Raw genomic sequence first — 16,896 nt, 5'->3', positions numbered from 1 at the left:
ACACTCACAAATGTACCTGCAAATTCTCAAGACAACAAGATCTAAAACAGAGACAGTGATTAAATCCTGGTAACTCACAGAGGTGGGACAAGATAAAGAGATTAACCACTGTCATTCCCTGACTGATTCCAATGAACCACATCAGCCAAGCACATTCCTAAGCAGAACCCAAGAAGTGTTGGGAGGGGCTTGAAAGCTGATGGCACCTCATCCTCCATGGTATTGTAGCATCCCTGAACAGACTGCCCAGATAAGGGCATTTTCATGCCTGATTGCTTGGCAGACTTGCCCACATCTGGGTACTGGTTACTATGAGTTTTAGCAATAAGAGGCTGCAGAGAATGCAATAAGTTGTAACTGTACATATGTATACACGTCTGTGGTAAGCATACTGTAACAAGCAATTCAGCTTTTATTTGTTCAATTATAACATATCCTGATAGGCAGTTCTTAAATAGCCCAGATGAGCTGAAACCACACCGCAGGCCACTAAATTTAGATGTCCAAATGTAGCAAAACAATTCAAATGCATAAACACATCTGTGTAGAGCTGTTCTAGACCACAGAATACCTGGAACACCTGCTTAGAGCTGCCATATGTGACAGCAGGTCTGTGAGAGATCTGCAAAGGGCCATCTTGGGACGGCAGGATACCCTAGGACATCTAAAATGCTGTTAGACACCTAATTGTAAGCACTTGAATTGTTCTGTGAAGAGACCATTCAGCTATGAATAGGCAAACAACTGGTGTCATTTGGCAGTTTGTGAGGGCTTTGAGACACACATTTATGTCCAGACTGCTGTTCCTCAGTGGGACTCCTCCCAGTAACTGCAGAGTCTATTTTCAGATACCTGAATCCTGCTCTGTTCACCTAGATTCATACTAAGTGTATGTAGACAGAGTCAATGCACCTCTGGGAATCACAACAGGAAAGAGAAGTTATGTTTGAGAGATGTTAAGAGTTAATAGAAAATGTATGTAAGTTTAATGTAAAAACTACTCTTCCATGGATCTTGACAATGTCTATGACACATAAAGATTTTTTTTTCTGCCCATGCCAAAGGCAATGTAAAATGAAGCATTTTGCTGAGCTAGTATTTTCTGTTATAAAACTAATATTTTGCAGCAATGTTTTTCATCAAATATACCGATATATATCTGTTTTTAAAAGAAATGTATTATTTCTTAGAAAACTTAAATTACCATGCTGTCCACAGTTTAGGAGGGATCACGAGAAGACATGACTTCAGACCTTTCCAATGCCTACATGCTCCTATTTAAGTCTAATCAGTTGACCTCAGAGTAATATGAAGAGATGAGACTGACTTACTCTCCAGAGCGTGGCCTCATACGGACTGGAACAAAGTGGCAAAAAAACCCACGTAGTAAGCCATGTTTTTACACTTCACCTCCATAAACTCCTATTTGGATGTAGAAGAGAGATTCTGAAAAGCAGGCTCTGCCAAAATCAGGGCACCAGATGCCACACTGGAAAATTGCCTGGTTGATCTGTGGCATTTGGAGGCAATGAAGGGAAAGGCCATTGCATCAAGTGAATAGGGACAGAACTATACAGAAAATAATTTGTGGGTACTTTTTTGAATTATGATACACTTACAGACTGTGGCAATTGGATTTCTCTAAACCTTCTGTACTTGACTTTGTAACTTTAACATTATATCACTATATTTTTTGAAAAATATTGTTGCAAAATAATAATCAAAACAGATTATGATTGAAAATACTTGTTCAGAAAAAAACACTTTTTAGTGGATTTGCAGAACAAATACAGCCCACACAACAAGATTTCTCCAAAATGAAAAAGATATTTCAGGAAAAAAATCCAATATACATTCTAAGAAAGTATTTGCATTTGCTTTTTTCATTACTGTTTTACATTGTCTTTTGACATATTAGAAATGGCACATAATCACACAGGCTGCAGGGTGAGAGATTATATTATAATAAAGTGGAAAAAAATCATACGATGTCCAAAATATTACAGAAATGAATAATTCTGGTCACATTTGGGTAGTCAAAGGGAAATTCTGACACTGGTTTCCTGCTAAGCAGAATAGAGAGGAGCTTTTCAGGAAATCTTTATGAAGAAAAGAGGGAGATGTTCAGTAGTCCACATCTTTATTTTCTTGTCTCCCTTTCAAGGGAGAATATAGAATGCTTAATATTTGGATATTTCTATTTTCAGTTGGGAGAGACAAGTTGTATTATAAGAACATAATTTGTGTTCATATTTGTTCTGTTTTCCAGAAAGATGTTTTTCATAATGGATTTTGTAACAGGACCAATAGCATCAGACGAGCCCATTTATTCTGGTGTTGAATGTTTCTCTTAAATTTAGAATTTTTGTATTTTTCACAGCACAGAAAACACACCATAGGACTAGATTTACTTCCTCTGTGTGCAGTGGCAAAACTGAAAGCTGGAGCATTATGTGTCTCCTTCCACAGCTTGGGAACCAAATTTGCTGAGTGGTCTTGATTTCTCCAGTTTTACATAGTAAAAAACTCACATTTGGCAACTGAGAAAAAAAAAAGTATCATGCAAGACTTCAAAATTTTAATCAATTACCTCGTTAGAATCTTTATGTTGTAGAATCTTGTGTCACTGCAAAAAGATGTTTAGGACATTGCTGTTAGTACATTTTTAAGTAAAATTCCACATATACTTACTTCAGTTTGCATTTTGTTGGAACTCTGGTTTAATGGGAAAGTGGAGGTTAATTCAAAAGAACAAAAACTGCTCAATGTTATTCCCACAAAAAGAAAATATTATAACAGCAAAGTTTATGGACAACATGGGCATGCAACTGAGTTTTTAATAGTTACAGCCATTAAAATACGCAGCTTACAACCTTTTACTTGTTAAAAAGTGTAATTCACCTTTAAAAATTCAATAGTGTAGTATAAACATAATGATCAAAAAGTCCACAACTGTGATAACAACTGTGGAGTGATTGAATTATTTCATACATATAAAACACTTGATCATGCAAATTGTGGGTGAATATAAACAGATCAAGAGAACAACCTCATACCTACTGAAAGCATTCCTGTGGTTCGACACTTTCCTTAGTGTAAGGTGATAGAAAGGCTACACAAAAGGAGAAAAAAACCTCCTGATGGTTTCCTGGAAAACCCTAACACCTGGGGAAACATTCCCAGAAACTGATAGAAGGATTAAAACAAAGAAAGGGGTGATAGGGAGACAACATGGCCTTTTTTCCAAACATCTTGGCTGCTGGGAACTCTGGAAGTGGACCCTTGGGCCTATTTCATCTGTCTATCACCCCAAAATTAGTTTATTGACTATAGCCACTCAACTGCTTAAGAAAAAGATATAAAAAGAGATTGGACAGGAGCAAAAACAAGGGAGAAGTTCCATCCTCTCTATGGAGGTAACCGATGGGCTGCCTTTCTCTCCCTCCACCTCCTCGGGATGCCTTGGGCTGAGTAGTCGCTCTGTACACATACACTAACTTTACTTTTGCTCCATAGCACTTTAAAATTTGTACTTACTACCTCATTGTAAGCTGCTTTTGCTCTAGCATGTGTGTGCCTATGCTTGGCTTTATTATTACTGTTACATAGTTTGTGTTTTTGCAGTTAGACCCTATTCCAGACACAACGAACCCCATAAATTGTCACAAATTTGTATTAATAAACATGTTATTTCGTGAACTGTTAGAGTGACTGTTTTTAGGTGCTGACAGTTTCATCAACGGCAAAATAACTCATAGGAGAAACCTGCTGAGGGGTTTTCCTACAGCTACTAAGTGCAGCCCTTATATAAAAATGTCCTGTCCATCTCAGTGAACCTGTTAAACCAAGGGTCTCATTAGGTGAGATGCTAACAGACTGTTTTGGACATTAAAAGGCTTTGATTTCCTGGGGGGGAGGAGGGCGCACTGATAGACAAAAAATAAATTACTACAGGTTGGACAGTAAATTCCTCTTTTCTGCCCCTTTTAACATGACACTTAGAAAGGGACCACAGCTAGTTAGTAACAGCACTTCATTAGGGTGACCCATCCAGTTCCAGAAAAAGAACTAAATATCAGCCCTAGTAGCCTTATTCTCCCATTAATACCACATGAGCAAATACAGAAATGGAAGAATATTTCTCTTGTACAGTAGGTAAAGGGGGATAGACCTGGGCTGATGGGGGAATCAAGACCACTTGGTTTATAAAGGTATATAAAGGTATATAAAAAGAGGGGGGGAAAAAATCCTAATCCTAGTAAAGATTTGTTTAGCAATACTGCAGCATGAAAATAAGTACTCTCTCATGTCTCCTCATTGAGTCAAAAATAGTTATTATATGTAAAAGTATACAAATTATCACACTGTGCAGCTACAAGCTCAACATGGTTTGTTTCTCATCAATCTCGAATCACATCCACTGCATCACTTTTTTGGAAGGCATGTTCATTTAAGGTCCTAGAAAAATTATTAGGATTTGTATCTTCCCCTTCACTGAAACTAATTAATATAGGCTCTACTAAATATTTAAATTACTATTGGGGAATGATTTGCATGTTAATATGTGTTTGATTAATTTATTTTACCTAGTCACTTTTACAAGTGAGGTGTGATTATCATGTATGAATCAATCTCTTTTGAATATGTACTTCCAATACACTAAGTGGATGCAGTAAGCCACTGTGAACTGCATGGTTTTGGGGACACTTTTTTCATCATGGCTGTGAAAGATAATGTTTGCAATCAGTTTACTTACAGTTATATTTTATCATCCAGTTTTCTGTCTCTCCCCACTTTCCACTTACAGATTCCACTGCTTTTGGTCTGTTAAAGGAAAATTTATTTGGTAACAGTCTTCAGATTGATGGCAGAGCTTGTACGAGATGACACATTTCACAATAAAGCTATTAATTACCACCTCTGGCTGTTCAGGGAGAAAAAACAAACGTGAATCTACCTTAGAGTTCATGTACATTTTGTTTAGTCAGCATCCTTTGGCAGGAAAGAGAAATGCAATGGACTGTTTAGTGAGCTGTTTACACTTGCGTTATACAGAAAAATGATCAATCTTTGACACAAAGTAAACTATTGGAGTAGAGGTGGAGAATCATATCCTGGGCTGCATGAAAAGAAGAGTAGTTAGCAGGTCCAGGGAGGGGATTCTACTCCGCTCTGATGAAACTCCACCTGGAATGCCTCATCCAGCTCTGGGACCCCCCATATAAGAAGGATGTGGAGCTGTTGGAGCAAGTCCAGAGATGGGATAGAAGAATTATCAGAGGGCTAGAGCGACTCTCGTATGAGGAAAGGCTGAGAGAGTTGGGGGCGTTCAGCCTGGACAAGAGAAGGTTCCAGGGAGACTTTCTAGCAGCCTTCCAGTACCCACAGGATTTACAAAAAAGCTGAGAGGTACTTTTTACAAGGACAGGACAAGGTGGAATGGCTTTAAACTGAAAGAGAGTAGGTTTGAATCTGATATTAGGAAGAAGTTCTTTACTGTGAGAGTGGGTCAGACACTGGAGCAGGTTTTCCAGGAACGTTCTGGGTGACCCACCCTTGGAAGTGTTCAAGGCCAGGTTGCATGGAGCTCTGAGTAACCTGGTCTAGTGGAAAGTGTCCCTGCCCATGGCAGAGGGATTAGAACTGGATGATCTTTAAGGTCGCTTTCAACCCAGTGCATTCTATGATTCTGTGATTTTATGAAAGTCACTAGAAATCTCAAGTTACTTCTTGGTTTTTAATTAAACCAGACAGGTCTCTGATTGCTACAAAATTCCAAATAATAGGCGAGAACACACTGTCTTTTACATCCAGAATGCCAAAAACTGAAGGGACTAAAAGCTGAGACATGTTTCAGGAAATATGGTTAAAATTTTATGTTTAGATTAAATACTTATAAGCAGTGAAGTTCACTGGGTTTGGGTATCCAAACAATTGTGTTGCCTGTCAAAAGCAGATTTAATATAAAAGTGAAAGTAGAGCAAAGATCCTTTTCAAGGTTCACTCTTCTACTTACTAGATGGTTAAAGCACATAGAAAAAAATAGGACTAAATTCTAAAATCAAGAAATCTAAAACTAAAATTTATCTAAAATGATATAAGTAGAGGCTGCAGATAGAAGAAGTGTAAGGATGGGAAAGGGTAAAGGAAGAAAAGGATCAAGGGAGACCATCCCACTGAGTCACAAGGTTCAGGGTGGACCCCCTTGCCAAACTTAGCCTGGTACTTGACCAGTGGTTTAGGCCTAAAGGTTTAAACAGCACTTAAGTTTAACAGCACTGAATTGATAACTGAAGATAAGAAATTTAACAACAGATTCTATAGAATTTACTATAAGCACAACAGTAACTCACTTATAGGCCTAAATCACATATGAATCTAATGTACTCAAGAATCGCAGAGAGCAACGTTCACAGTATCTGCTGTGGCATATTCACACTCACACACACACAGACCTAAAGAGTCTGTACAAGGCTGATTCCTGTGAAAAATTCCCCTCCAGTTCAGTGAAGTACTCACACTGGATGCCTTTGTATCTTCTCAACAGGCAAAGAGTTAAGACTTGAGGAGTGGGGGTATCAGCCAGGGCTCCGTCATTGGAGTTCTCCAAGTACAACAGCCTTGAGAGTTCCCCAGCCCTGAGAGGTGTCCCAGTCAGAGGGAGGTTGCTGGTCACAGCCCTCTGCAGTCCAGGATAGCTCAAAGGGTCTCATTTAGGACCACAGCTTATAGGGTCACAATAGAGTTGAATTTAGTCATAGTAATTTTCCATCCTGGCTGCAATTTAGGTCAGTAACTTTCTTTGAAAATTCAATAACAAAAGTGTTGTTCCACTTGGGCTGTTACTCAAAAAATAAGTTTCCAAGGCTGTTTAATAAAAAAAACTCAGGAGCTCATTATACAGCACTAGTTCCTGGGAGCAGACAGTACTTCTGATAAGCTCAGGAGGAGCTGAGCCCACGTGCTGTTCATCAAGGCTGAGGCCTAATGAGCATTTCTAAGATCACAGTATGGCCCAAGGAGGGGGGGGGGGGTTGTACCACCACAGTATGTTTTTTTAAAGCATGCTGGAATGCTCAGGACATTTATCAAGAGCTCAACTATTATCTATGTTTGAATGGAAACGAATGTTATTGACTTGCAAACAAGTGGCCTGGGAACATCCATTCTTCAGATCAAACGCTGCACAAGAATTATACCTTACTGTAAAATATGCCAATTAAAACATAATACACAATTACAGCACATATAATTTTAGATGCAGTATTTCATTACACAATTTTTGCAAAATAGTTTTAATTATTTGGCTGATTTTTTAATCACTAATCTCAAATCTTTAGAACTAGTCAAGTTGAGAAAACAATTGCAGTGATCAAACAGAAGATCCAGATTTAGAATACTAATGCTACAGTTTTGACATGAATTCTGATAAAAGGATAATTGAGTACCCCAAGTAAAACATTCTGATATTTGAGTTACATGTAGAAAAAACAAATTACCTTTCTCTCCTCTTCAGCAATCTGCCCTTAGATGTAGCATTAATGAAGATGCCTAATTATATTGACAGATAAGAAAAAGTATGACATTTTCTCTTTCTCAAAGATTAAAGATATGTGTACTCTAAGAAACACAGTGGTATATCAAAACCTGATGATGATGATGATGATGATGATTCTTCAGCTCAGAGTTCTTGATTTTTTTCACAACTGACATCATGTTTAACACATCAGTCTATCAACAGAATTTCTTCCCAAAGTGAAAATGGTATTTAATAATACTTCTGTATGATTTTTACCACAAAAGGCAAATTATTATTATTATTATTATTATTATTATTATTATTATTATTATTATTTCTTCTTAGTAAAACAGTTTCTGAAGAGTGAGGCCACAAGACCTGAATTCTGATGTAATTCTGTGGTTGTTTACTCTGTGCATTAGGCAAATGAAGCTGTCTGGCTGCTGCTGTGTACAGTTTCATTTAACTTAAATTAAAGGAAGAGATTAGAGCATGTTTCCACAATCAGGCTGATTTGTAATTAAGTATAAAACTGTTATATATACAGTATTTATGATACTCTGTGGGAAAAAATTAGAAAAGATTCCCTATAACAAGAAAGCATCTACAGGATCTGTTTTGGTGTGATAGGAGAGCATAAAGATGCTTTGGGATTATTCAGTGATTTATACTGTCTGCCACTGAAACAGAAAAAATCAGTAGTGTATTTAAAAATATATGTATAACAAAGTGCAAAACATAAAGTATCTTCTACCTTGTCCCACTGAAGTGTCTTTCAAGTGACATTTTAATGGGCTCCATTCACATAAATCTTGTTTTCTTCCATATCTATGGTGCTGCATCATCTTCAAACACACGTTTCTTATTAACACCAAGCTGCAATCCAGAAATGTGTGAAATATATTGAAAGGCTGAAAACATCACTTCCTCCTTTCTAAATATGCAACCAAGACATCACTTACAATATGATTCAAAACATAAAGCATTACTCCAATTAAATGTAAAAACATTTTCAGCCATAAACTAATGCCGTGCTATAATATTTACCAACAATAACGCATTAATTACCACAGCCACAAGCCTGTGGTTATGTGAATTCTAACTATCAAGGCCGATCATAGCTCTATATCAGTCCAAGTTAAATGAAACCCCAGATTTTTACTATAGCAGTTCATTACTATAGCAACCTCTGAAATGCAAAACTATAGGAAAACTTACAGTATCACTGCTGAGAATAGAAATTTCTAAGTATGCTTTTCCATGTAATTTTCCTTTTCAACAGTCTTCATCAGCTTCTGTGACAGGAAAAAAACCTGAAATGTGAGTAAAACAATCTTCTATTACTTCGGGGCTTTTGCTTGTTTTGGTTTGGGGTTTTGAATTTTTTTTTTTTAATGTAATTATCTAACATTCTTCTTATCTTTTTTAAGAATGGTTGTCTGTGTTGTTTTTGCATTCAGAACTGGTAATTGTTTCCTCAAATGAAAATAATACAGAATGTGACTTAAGTTTAGAAAAATGTATGAAAACCAGAGAGTAAGTAAAAAGAAAATAGGCATAGGCTGAAGAGCAGGCATGAACTGCCATCATCAAAAATCAGAGTACCACAAAGATTCTCATCAATCAAGGATCTGCTCCCAAAAAATACTTGTTTCCTGGAGAAGAATGTTAAAATATTGTCTGCTTGAGGAATTTATAAATAAATCCAAGTATTCTCATGCTTTCTCTAAAGAGATTGGTATTATCCTACCATAAGCAAGCTCTGTGTCTATGGACAGGACGCAAATGTTACATGTTCTCTAGCAACTATAATTCATTACCTCTTCTCCATATGAAGCAAGATCTGTGCTACACATTTGAGTTCTGTGTCTGCAATCCAAGTAAGAGAAATATACAGTTCCTACAAGCCATAAACCTGGACACCACAGTTGTTGAACGCATTTATTGATTGCACAAAGTATGAAGAAAAGAGTGAAATGATGGGGAGTAAAAAGCAATTCATTGTCACTAATTCTCAGTTGAGAGGTGATATGATGTGTGCTGAACTTAGTGGGAGTTAAGACAGATCATCACCAGTTGCTCTTTGACTTCCTTGAAGACACAAATTACTTGCTCGTACTGCAGGCAATGGGCACAGGGAACTACAGGGACAGAACTGCTATTCTTAACTCAAAGATGCAAGAAGTGTCACAAGAACTCCCTCCTCACCTTTAACTTTTAATGTAATGGGGAGAAAAAAGCAAGAGCAAGAGATATTGTTTGAATTTGAGACACTTCTGTAATTCCAGTACTGCCACTCTATAATCTGGACAAGGCTTGATAACTCAGCACTTCTTTTGTAATAGTCTTTGCTCATATCTTCTCTTAGAGAACAATTTAATAAACAATATCCATTACAAAGGCAGTGAACCACTTATGTTAACTGTAGCTCAAATATGCCTTTCTTACAGAAAGACATTAATATCAGTGACAGCTATAAACCATATGGGGCTTTTTTGCTTAGTTATTTTTCCTCCTTCTTCTCTACTTTTTTTTTTTTTTCTGGTGCTATAATGTATAAAAAGGGAAAAAAATACAAAAGAATAAAATACTAACAAAGCAAAGGTACTGAGAATAAAATCAAAGTTTATATTTTTCCACACATAGTTTTCGCTTCATTAGCCTGGGGACATGCCACTCTGCATACAAGCAGTCAAAAACTTGTGACAGAGTTCTCTACTTTGTGTTTAGTTACCTAATTTAGCTACATATGGGTATATGTTTTGTAACTTTCTGCCCCCTTGTTATTCAATGAGATACAGGAAGTAAGAATACTTCTCATTTCTCTCAATACTACACTACACATCATATATATCTAATATATCTAGCATATATAGGGTGTAACCCCAACACAAAGGTCTAAAATAGCAGAGTATAAATGCCAGCTAAATGTTGGTTAAATTGTAGTGTTGATCTACCATTTTTTTAAGTTATAATATCCATCATGTAACTAGAGTACATAGTTTTTTGCTTTCCTTTACAAAAATAAAAGTTTTGATGAATGATTTACAAACGAAAGCAATCAAGCAGAAGATGAAAAACATCATTAAAGCCTCAGGCAGATGATAACTCAAACAAATCCATATTGGTTGCTGCCCTGCATGGTTCGCCTTTCAAAGCACCAGAATCTGTGTGTTCTGCTTTTGAATATTCAAAATAAACTTCCTCAGTTTTTGATCTAGAGAAGAGAATTTATATTTGGGAACACAGGACAGAAGTGCCATCTTGCCAGGGAGCATGGCAGGATGGGGCTCAGCCCAGGCGGGAAGTAACAGAATCACAGAATCATTTAGGTTGGAAAAGACCTCTGAGATCATTGAGTTTAACCACTGACCAAACCTGGGCAACTAGACCAGAGCACTGAGTGCCACATCCAGTCATTTCTTCAGCACTTCCAAGAATGGTGACTCCACCACTTCCCTGGGCAATGCCATTCCAATGCCTGACAAACCTTTCTGTGAAGAAATTTTTCCTGATGTCCAACCCAACCTGATGTCCCCTGGCACAGCTTGAGGCTGTGTCCTCTTGTCCTGTCACTCACTGCCTGGGAAAACAGGCTGAAACCCCACCCGACTACAACCGTCTTCCAGGGGTTTCTAGAAGGTGATAAGGTTCCCTATGCCTCCTTCTCTCCAGGCTAAACACCTCTCAGCTCCCTCAGCCCCTTCTCATAGGACTTTCTCTCTAGACCCTTCCCCAGCTCCATTGCCCTTCTCTGAACTTGTTCCAGCACCTCAATATCTTTCCTAAAGTCAGGGGCCAGGACTGGACACAGCACTTTCAGGGTCTAACAAATTAAAGACACACCTGGGTGGCAGGCCCAGAGCAAGGATTCTTTGTGAACAGAGACTGGACAGCAGAACACAGGCTTGTGAACACATTCACTACTTTTGTTCAAATAAAGCCAGAAGAAAGATGAAGTATGTAAGGATTTACATCAAAATAAAAGTTGTTCTGAGAATATAACATTTTCAGAAAATCCTTTGGGTATTAAATAAGATGGTGTTGGAAAGAGACATCTACTTTTTTTAATAGACTGTAGATAATGCTTTCCAGTAAGGACTTTAAAAAAACCCCGCTATTTAGATTATCAATAGGTAGTTTAAGTAGGTTCAAGTATTTCTTCAGGTGAAAACAGTTGAAAACTAATGGACATCCCCTCTAGTGGAGAAGGAAAAAAAACCCAGTGGCACCCAATTGAGTTCAATATATCAAAAGTCAGGATGGGGAAAAGGGCCAACATTTAACACCATTGAAGCATATGAGGTTATTGTACACATGATGTGAGAGAAGACTATATCTTGAGATCATGTTTAAAAACATCTAAAACCCCAAAAGTTTAAAGTTCTGTAAACTTGTTAATATCTAAAAATGTGGACTATACATAATGAATGACAGAACAGTACAAAAGGTTTTGCCTGTACCCAGTAGGCATGGTCTCCACAGTTTACTTCTGTATGAATAAATAATGAAAACTTCCTAAATTTAGAATAATAAAGCCTTTCCACTAGGCCAGCTATCTAAGCCCATGGCCCAGAACTCTTGCGTTAGGGGCTTTTTTTTCCCACTGGTAATGAAATATTTTATGTAAACCAACAGATTATACAAAAATAACCTCTTAACTTTCTATTGTCTCTTTACCTTATTCTCTCTTTTCTAGCTGCAGATAGAGACAGAGGAACAGTTACTTTACTGTTTTTCCCCTCGTGTTTTTCACTCAATATAAACTGTACTAGAATGTTATCAGCTAAGATAATGCCCCAGTGAAAGCTCAGATTTCTGAAAAACATAGACCTTTTCCTCTCACTGTAAGAAACTCCTCTGTTATGAACCGTCTTATTAGTCTTCACACATATAATGTATTAACAATCTAAAGACATCTTTAAAGAGAACAGCAGGAAGGACTGCAGAACACATCATCACCAAAACTGAGGTCTTTAGCAAGACATGACAATAGTCTTTGTCCCATCTCCAAAGTCTGCCAGGGATTCCTCAGAAATTCCCAAGGCCACACACAAAAAAAAGCTCTGGCTCTAAATGTGCTGCTTTGTGTGCTGATCTGATTCCTGGTTTTCTGACCAGTAATGCCGATAAAGATCACAGATGTGTTGTTACTGGCAATAAGAAACTGCCAAAATGTGCATAAATATTAATAGAAGTTATTTGCCTGCAAGACAGTTACTTCCTTTCAGGCTTGTTTTCTGTTAGCTCAGTGGTTTTAGGAGTTTCAGCAGACTCTAAACAGCCCTTCTCATCCCTAGATTGGTTTAGTGGTTGCTTGCCTGCTGTGCCTATCAAAACTCTCATTCCTCTCTGTACTATCCCATCCCTTCTTCTTGTCATCTGCCTTCCTGCTGTGCAATCTGGAAGTTATTTTTCCCCTGATGAGTTCAGTTCCACCTAGGTGAGAACAACAACTCTTCCATTCATAGGATTCTCCTTGATCGAATCAGCATTATTTTTTAAGAGGAATATAAATAAACCAACAAATTCCATAGTGCATGACATAATGTATCAATGGATGCTTCTTTTACAACAGCCCAATAGTTGGAAAAAGGTAGCCTGGTTAGTAGCATTCTGGGGAGCTTCAGGCAAAATGCTCATTTCATGCAGAATCCCAGAATGGGTGATGTTGGAAGGCACCAGAGTGGGTCATCTGGTCCAACCTCCCTGCTGAAGCCAGAGTACATGGCACAGGACTGTGCCCAGATGGTTCTGGAATATCTCCAGTGAGGGAGACTCCACAGCCTTTCTGCGTAATGCACGTGGTAATTTCAACTGAATGAAGTAACAGAAAATTCCAACAAAAATTTCCTTAGAACTTTTATTCCTAAAGAGAAAGCTGTTCTAAGAAATGTGTATGTACTCACTCCTTATATACTACACTCTGTGTTCCCACTCTTTGCCTCTCCCTGGATATCAAATTTGCTTTTTATCAAAATGTTACATTTCCTAGTGGTGTTTTTTTCATCACAGAAGAAAATATTTGTTTGGATTAAGAGGCAGAGGTGGGTGTATAATAGAACCTGTACAGATTGACATATGTGTAGCCAGCCTGCAAATAAAATAGAATTTGGAAATTTCACACTTGTTCTACTGAAATTCTACAAAGTAATCACTAGCAATACCTGAAATAATAAGTTTTAACAACAATGACAAAATGGAAATTGGAAGCTTTCAGCAGCTGAAGCATTTTAAGGAAATTTTGAAGAAAAAATTAAAGTATGCTTGATTTCTTTCAATTCAATAAAACTTTTTCCAAAAGCCTCTCGCTGATGTTTTATAATCTTTAGTTAGCACTGCCTAGAGACTTATTGACTGAGAAAATGTGCAAAACAAACAAGTGAATAAATAAATTTAAAAATTTAAAACAAGTATAAAATACTGCACAGGTTACTTTATATTGTTCAAAAATAGCACAGTTAGTAAGCAGATTACTGCTCGTATATTCAGGCCATTTCCAACTTACTAAGCGCAAAGACCTATGACAATAGAAACAGGTTGCAACAATACAGAACTCCAATATAAATGCTAAACTAATTAACAAAGGTTCTTAATACCTGCTTAGGTATTTGCTTGCTTTCCTTAATTTTTGCTTGGTTGTAATATCAAGTCTCATTATCTTGGTTAGAAGAGAAATCCTATTTCCCCAAAACCAAGTGTGGGATTTTCCAAGGATCCTGATCTAACATTAAAAGAACTTGCAGTATGTTTATATGAAGTGAGAAAAGTCAGGTTTTACTGTTAACAATTTGATAGTTATGTTGGCTTAATTAGTCATGGGATTGGTCAACAAAAAGTGAGTAATGCACAACAGAACTGTGCTTTTTCATGTTTCCTTTGTATTGCTCAGTAAAACCTTAGCTGGATTACTTACCTGCATAATTGGTGTTAGCCACAGGGTATGTAACAAAAAGGATTTTCAGATTTACTCATCCATAAATGTCAGGCTATTCATAATTTTACAGATAATTCCATGTATTGGAAATCACCGGTGATGAACACAATATATAGAAATGAAAGGTCAGCACCTGTGCACAGATATATAGACACGTGTGCATAAATGGAGTATTCTCTGAATATTAGACAGAACACTTTTATGATCTCATATTTTTAAAAAAGAAATTATATTGCTCATGCTGAGAAGAAGAGAACACATTTTCAAGACCCCAAGGTCTCCATTAAAGAAAACCATATCTGTATAATCATATTTGGCGCAATGAAACATTTTTTAAACTTTTCTGAAAAACTGAGATATAACAGTGCTAAATTACTTATAAATTGCAAGGCTGTAATTTTGTGTGCTCATAACTTTTATTCTTCTCTGACTCTGACAGACTAATCTCCTGATAGTATTTTAATAGATAGATTTCCAAGTCAGATCCTAGCTAAAAGTCAAAATCTACACTGTAATTCAAACACGTTATATTTTAAAACCCCGGAGCCTTTAATTAACTATTTATTTTTCCTGGCTATCTCTGTTCTACCTTTGTTTACATTTCCATTATTTCAGAAAAAAAAAGAGTTGGTGCAAGTACACTTCTCATATTATACCAATTGTACAAGACAACATTTCAAAGATCAAATACAACACATACAGCATCCTAGAAGCAGAAGTGAGGAAACCACAGACGTGAAAATGAAGTTTGAGAGGTCTCCTATCTTTGTTTTATCCATTTTCTCCCTATTTGATTTACCGTGTTTAGTTGCTGAACTCTTAAGTCCAAGACGTGATACTTATACAATGTAAAATATTAAGCCTGTAACTCATACAAGTGAAAGACAGATACAGGTAGGACATACGGTAGCTCCTACAGATACAGTAAAACATCTCTTACCCAGTGCTTTTTTCATGTTTTCCAAGATAAATGTGCTGTTGGCTTAGCAAATATAGGCAGGAGCTATTATGGTGATTTGGCTGCTTTTATCTCCTATGGTGTATTGCCCCCTACTTTGGATAATTTGGTCATTTACTCCATTTCTTACACCTGCAGAGCACCCATCCACTGCTGATGTCCTGGGCCTTTGCAGCTTAAATACTACAGGGGGTTTTAAGTGGGTTTCAGTCTTCTTTATTATGGTTTTAAGTTATTATATGTTAACAAAAATTATTCTGTTTTATTTCGGAAGCTATTTATTTATTTATTTGTTTATTTATTTACTTACTTACTTATAGTGGTTTCACTGGATCTTTAAATTGTTAATTTTATGCCTACATTTTACTTTTAAACTATCACTACCTAATAGGGAATTGACTTTAACACCACCTCTACTCTCTCCCATTTCCCCATAAAATGTGTTTCTGTGGTCACAATCATGAATAAGTGACTTGGGAGAAAGAGGACAGCAGAGATGCAACAACTTGGACTCACTGTGAACACACGAAACGTTAAAGCTTAACACAAGCTTTGAATAGGTCAAGAGAGGTGATCCTGCACCTCTGCTCAGTCCTCGTGAGGCCACATCTGGAGTGCTGTGTCCAGCTGGGCTCCTTAGCACAGTAAAGACAAGGTACTACTGCAGAAGGTCCAGATGAGGACCACAAAGATGATTAATGGGACTGGAGCATCTCTCTTATGAGGAAAGGCTGAAGGAGCTGGGCCTGTTCAGTGTCAAGAAGAGGCAACTCAGATAGAACCTCATCAATGCCCACAAATATCTCAAGGTGGGTGTCAAGAGGATGGGGCCAGACTCATCAGTGGTGTCCAGCAATAGGGCAAGAGGCACAAACTGATGCACAGGAAGTTCCACCTGAACCTGAGAAAGAACCTGTTTACAATGAGGGTGACAGCACTGGAACAGATCACCCAGAGAGGCGGTGGAGTCTCATTCTCTGGAGATATTCTAAACTTGTCTGGATGTGATTCTGTGCAATCTGCCATAGGTGAGCCTGCTTTAGCAGGAGGACTGGATGAGATGGTCTCCAGAGATTCCTTCCAACTCCAACAGTTCTGAGATTCTGTTAGTGAATTATTGTATTTCCTAAAGGATAAATTCAACAAATCCAGTCTGCTAAAGGATATACAGCTACAGAAGTGGTTATGTTTTAAAACCTAATTGTATGCATTTATTCTTGGACTTATTATCCTTGTCTTCTGTATTAAGCTTGAGAAATCAGCAGTTTTTGTGAGATATACTCAACTTCTTGGAGAAAAAAAATTTTGAGAAAAACATCTCCTAAATAAGCTTCATAGAGACTGCTTGTTCCCTTGAAGATATTTGGAGAAATTTTGATACCTGAGAGACATTTAGAAGAATAATATTTACCCAACTTTACTCCATCGAGTACCTTCTTTATATACCTATTTAGATTTACTTTGAGTCCTCTACAAACCTTG

General features: G+C 37.3%; 1 long non-coding RNA gene across 2 annotated transcripts in view; it reads right to left on the bottom strand.

Moving 5' to 3' along the window:
- The window catches only part of LOC135406607 (uncharacterized), a 48,868-nt gene extending 40,033 nt beyond the window's left edge, over window positions 1-8,835 (bottom strand). The window contains exons 1-4 of one of the 2 annotated variants that reach the window (XR_010426376.1): window positions 8,738-8,835; window positions 8,274-8,395; window positions 4,757-4,924; window positions 2,591-2,626 (exon numbers count right to left, since the gene is read on the bottom strand). This is a non-coding gene — a long non-coding RNA (uncharacterized LOC135406607). The remainder of the gene's footprint in view (window positions 1-2,590; window positions 2,627-4,756; window positions 4,925-8,273; window positions 8,396-8,737) is intronic. The other variant, XR_010426371.1, reaches the window with a different exon arrangement.
- Between the last annotated feature and the right edge of the window lie 8,061 nt (window positions 8,836-16,896).

The sequence above is a fragment of the Pseudopipra pipra genome, chromosome 2 (assembly GCF_036250125.1).
Source record: "Pseudopipra pipra isolate bDixPip1 chromosome 2, bDixPip1.hap1, whole genome shotgun sequence".
Taxonomy (NCBI): domain Eukaryota; kingdom Metazoa; phylum Chordata; class Aves; order Passeriformes; family Pipridae; genus Pseudopipra; species Pseudopipra pipra.
The sequence above is the reverse complement of the archived record's forward strand: the minus strand, read 5'-3'. Positions and strand labels throughout refer to the sequence as shown.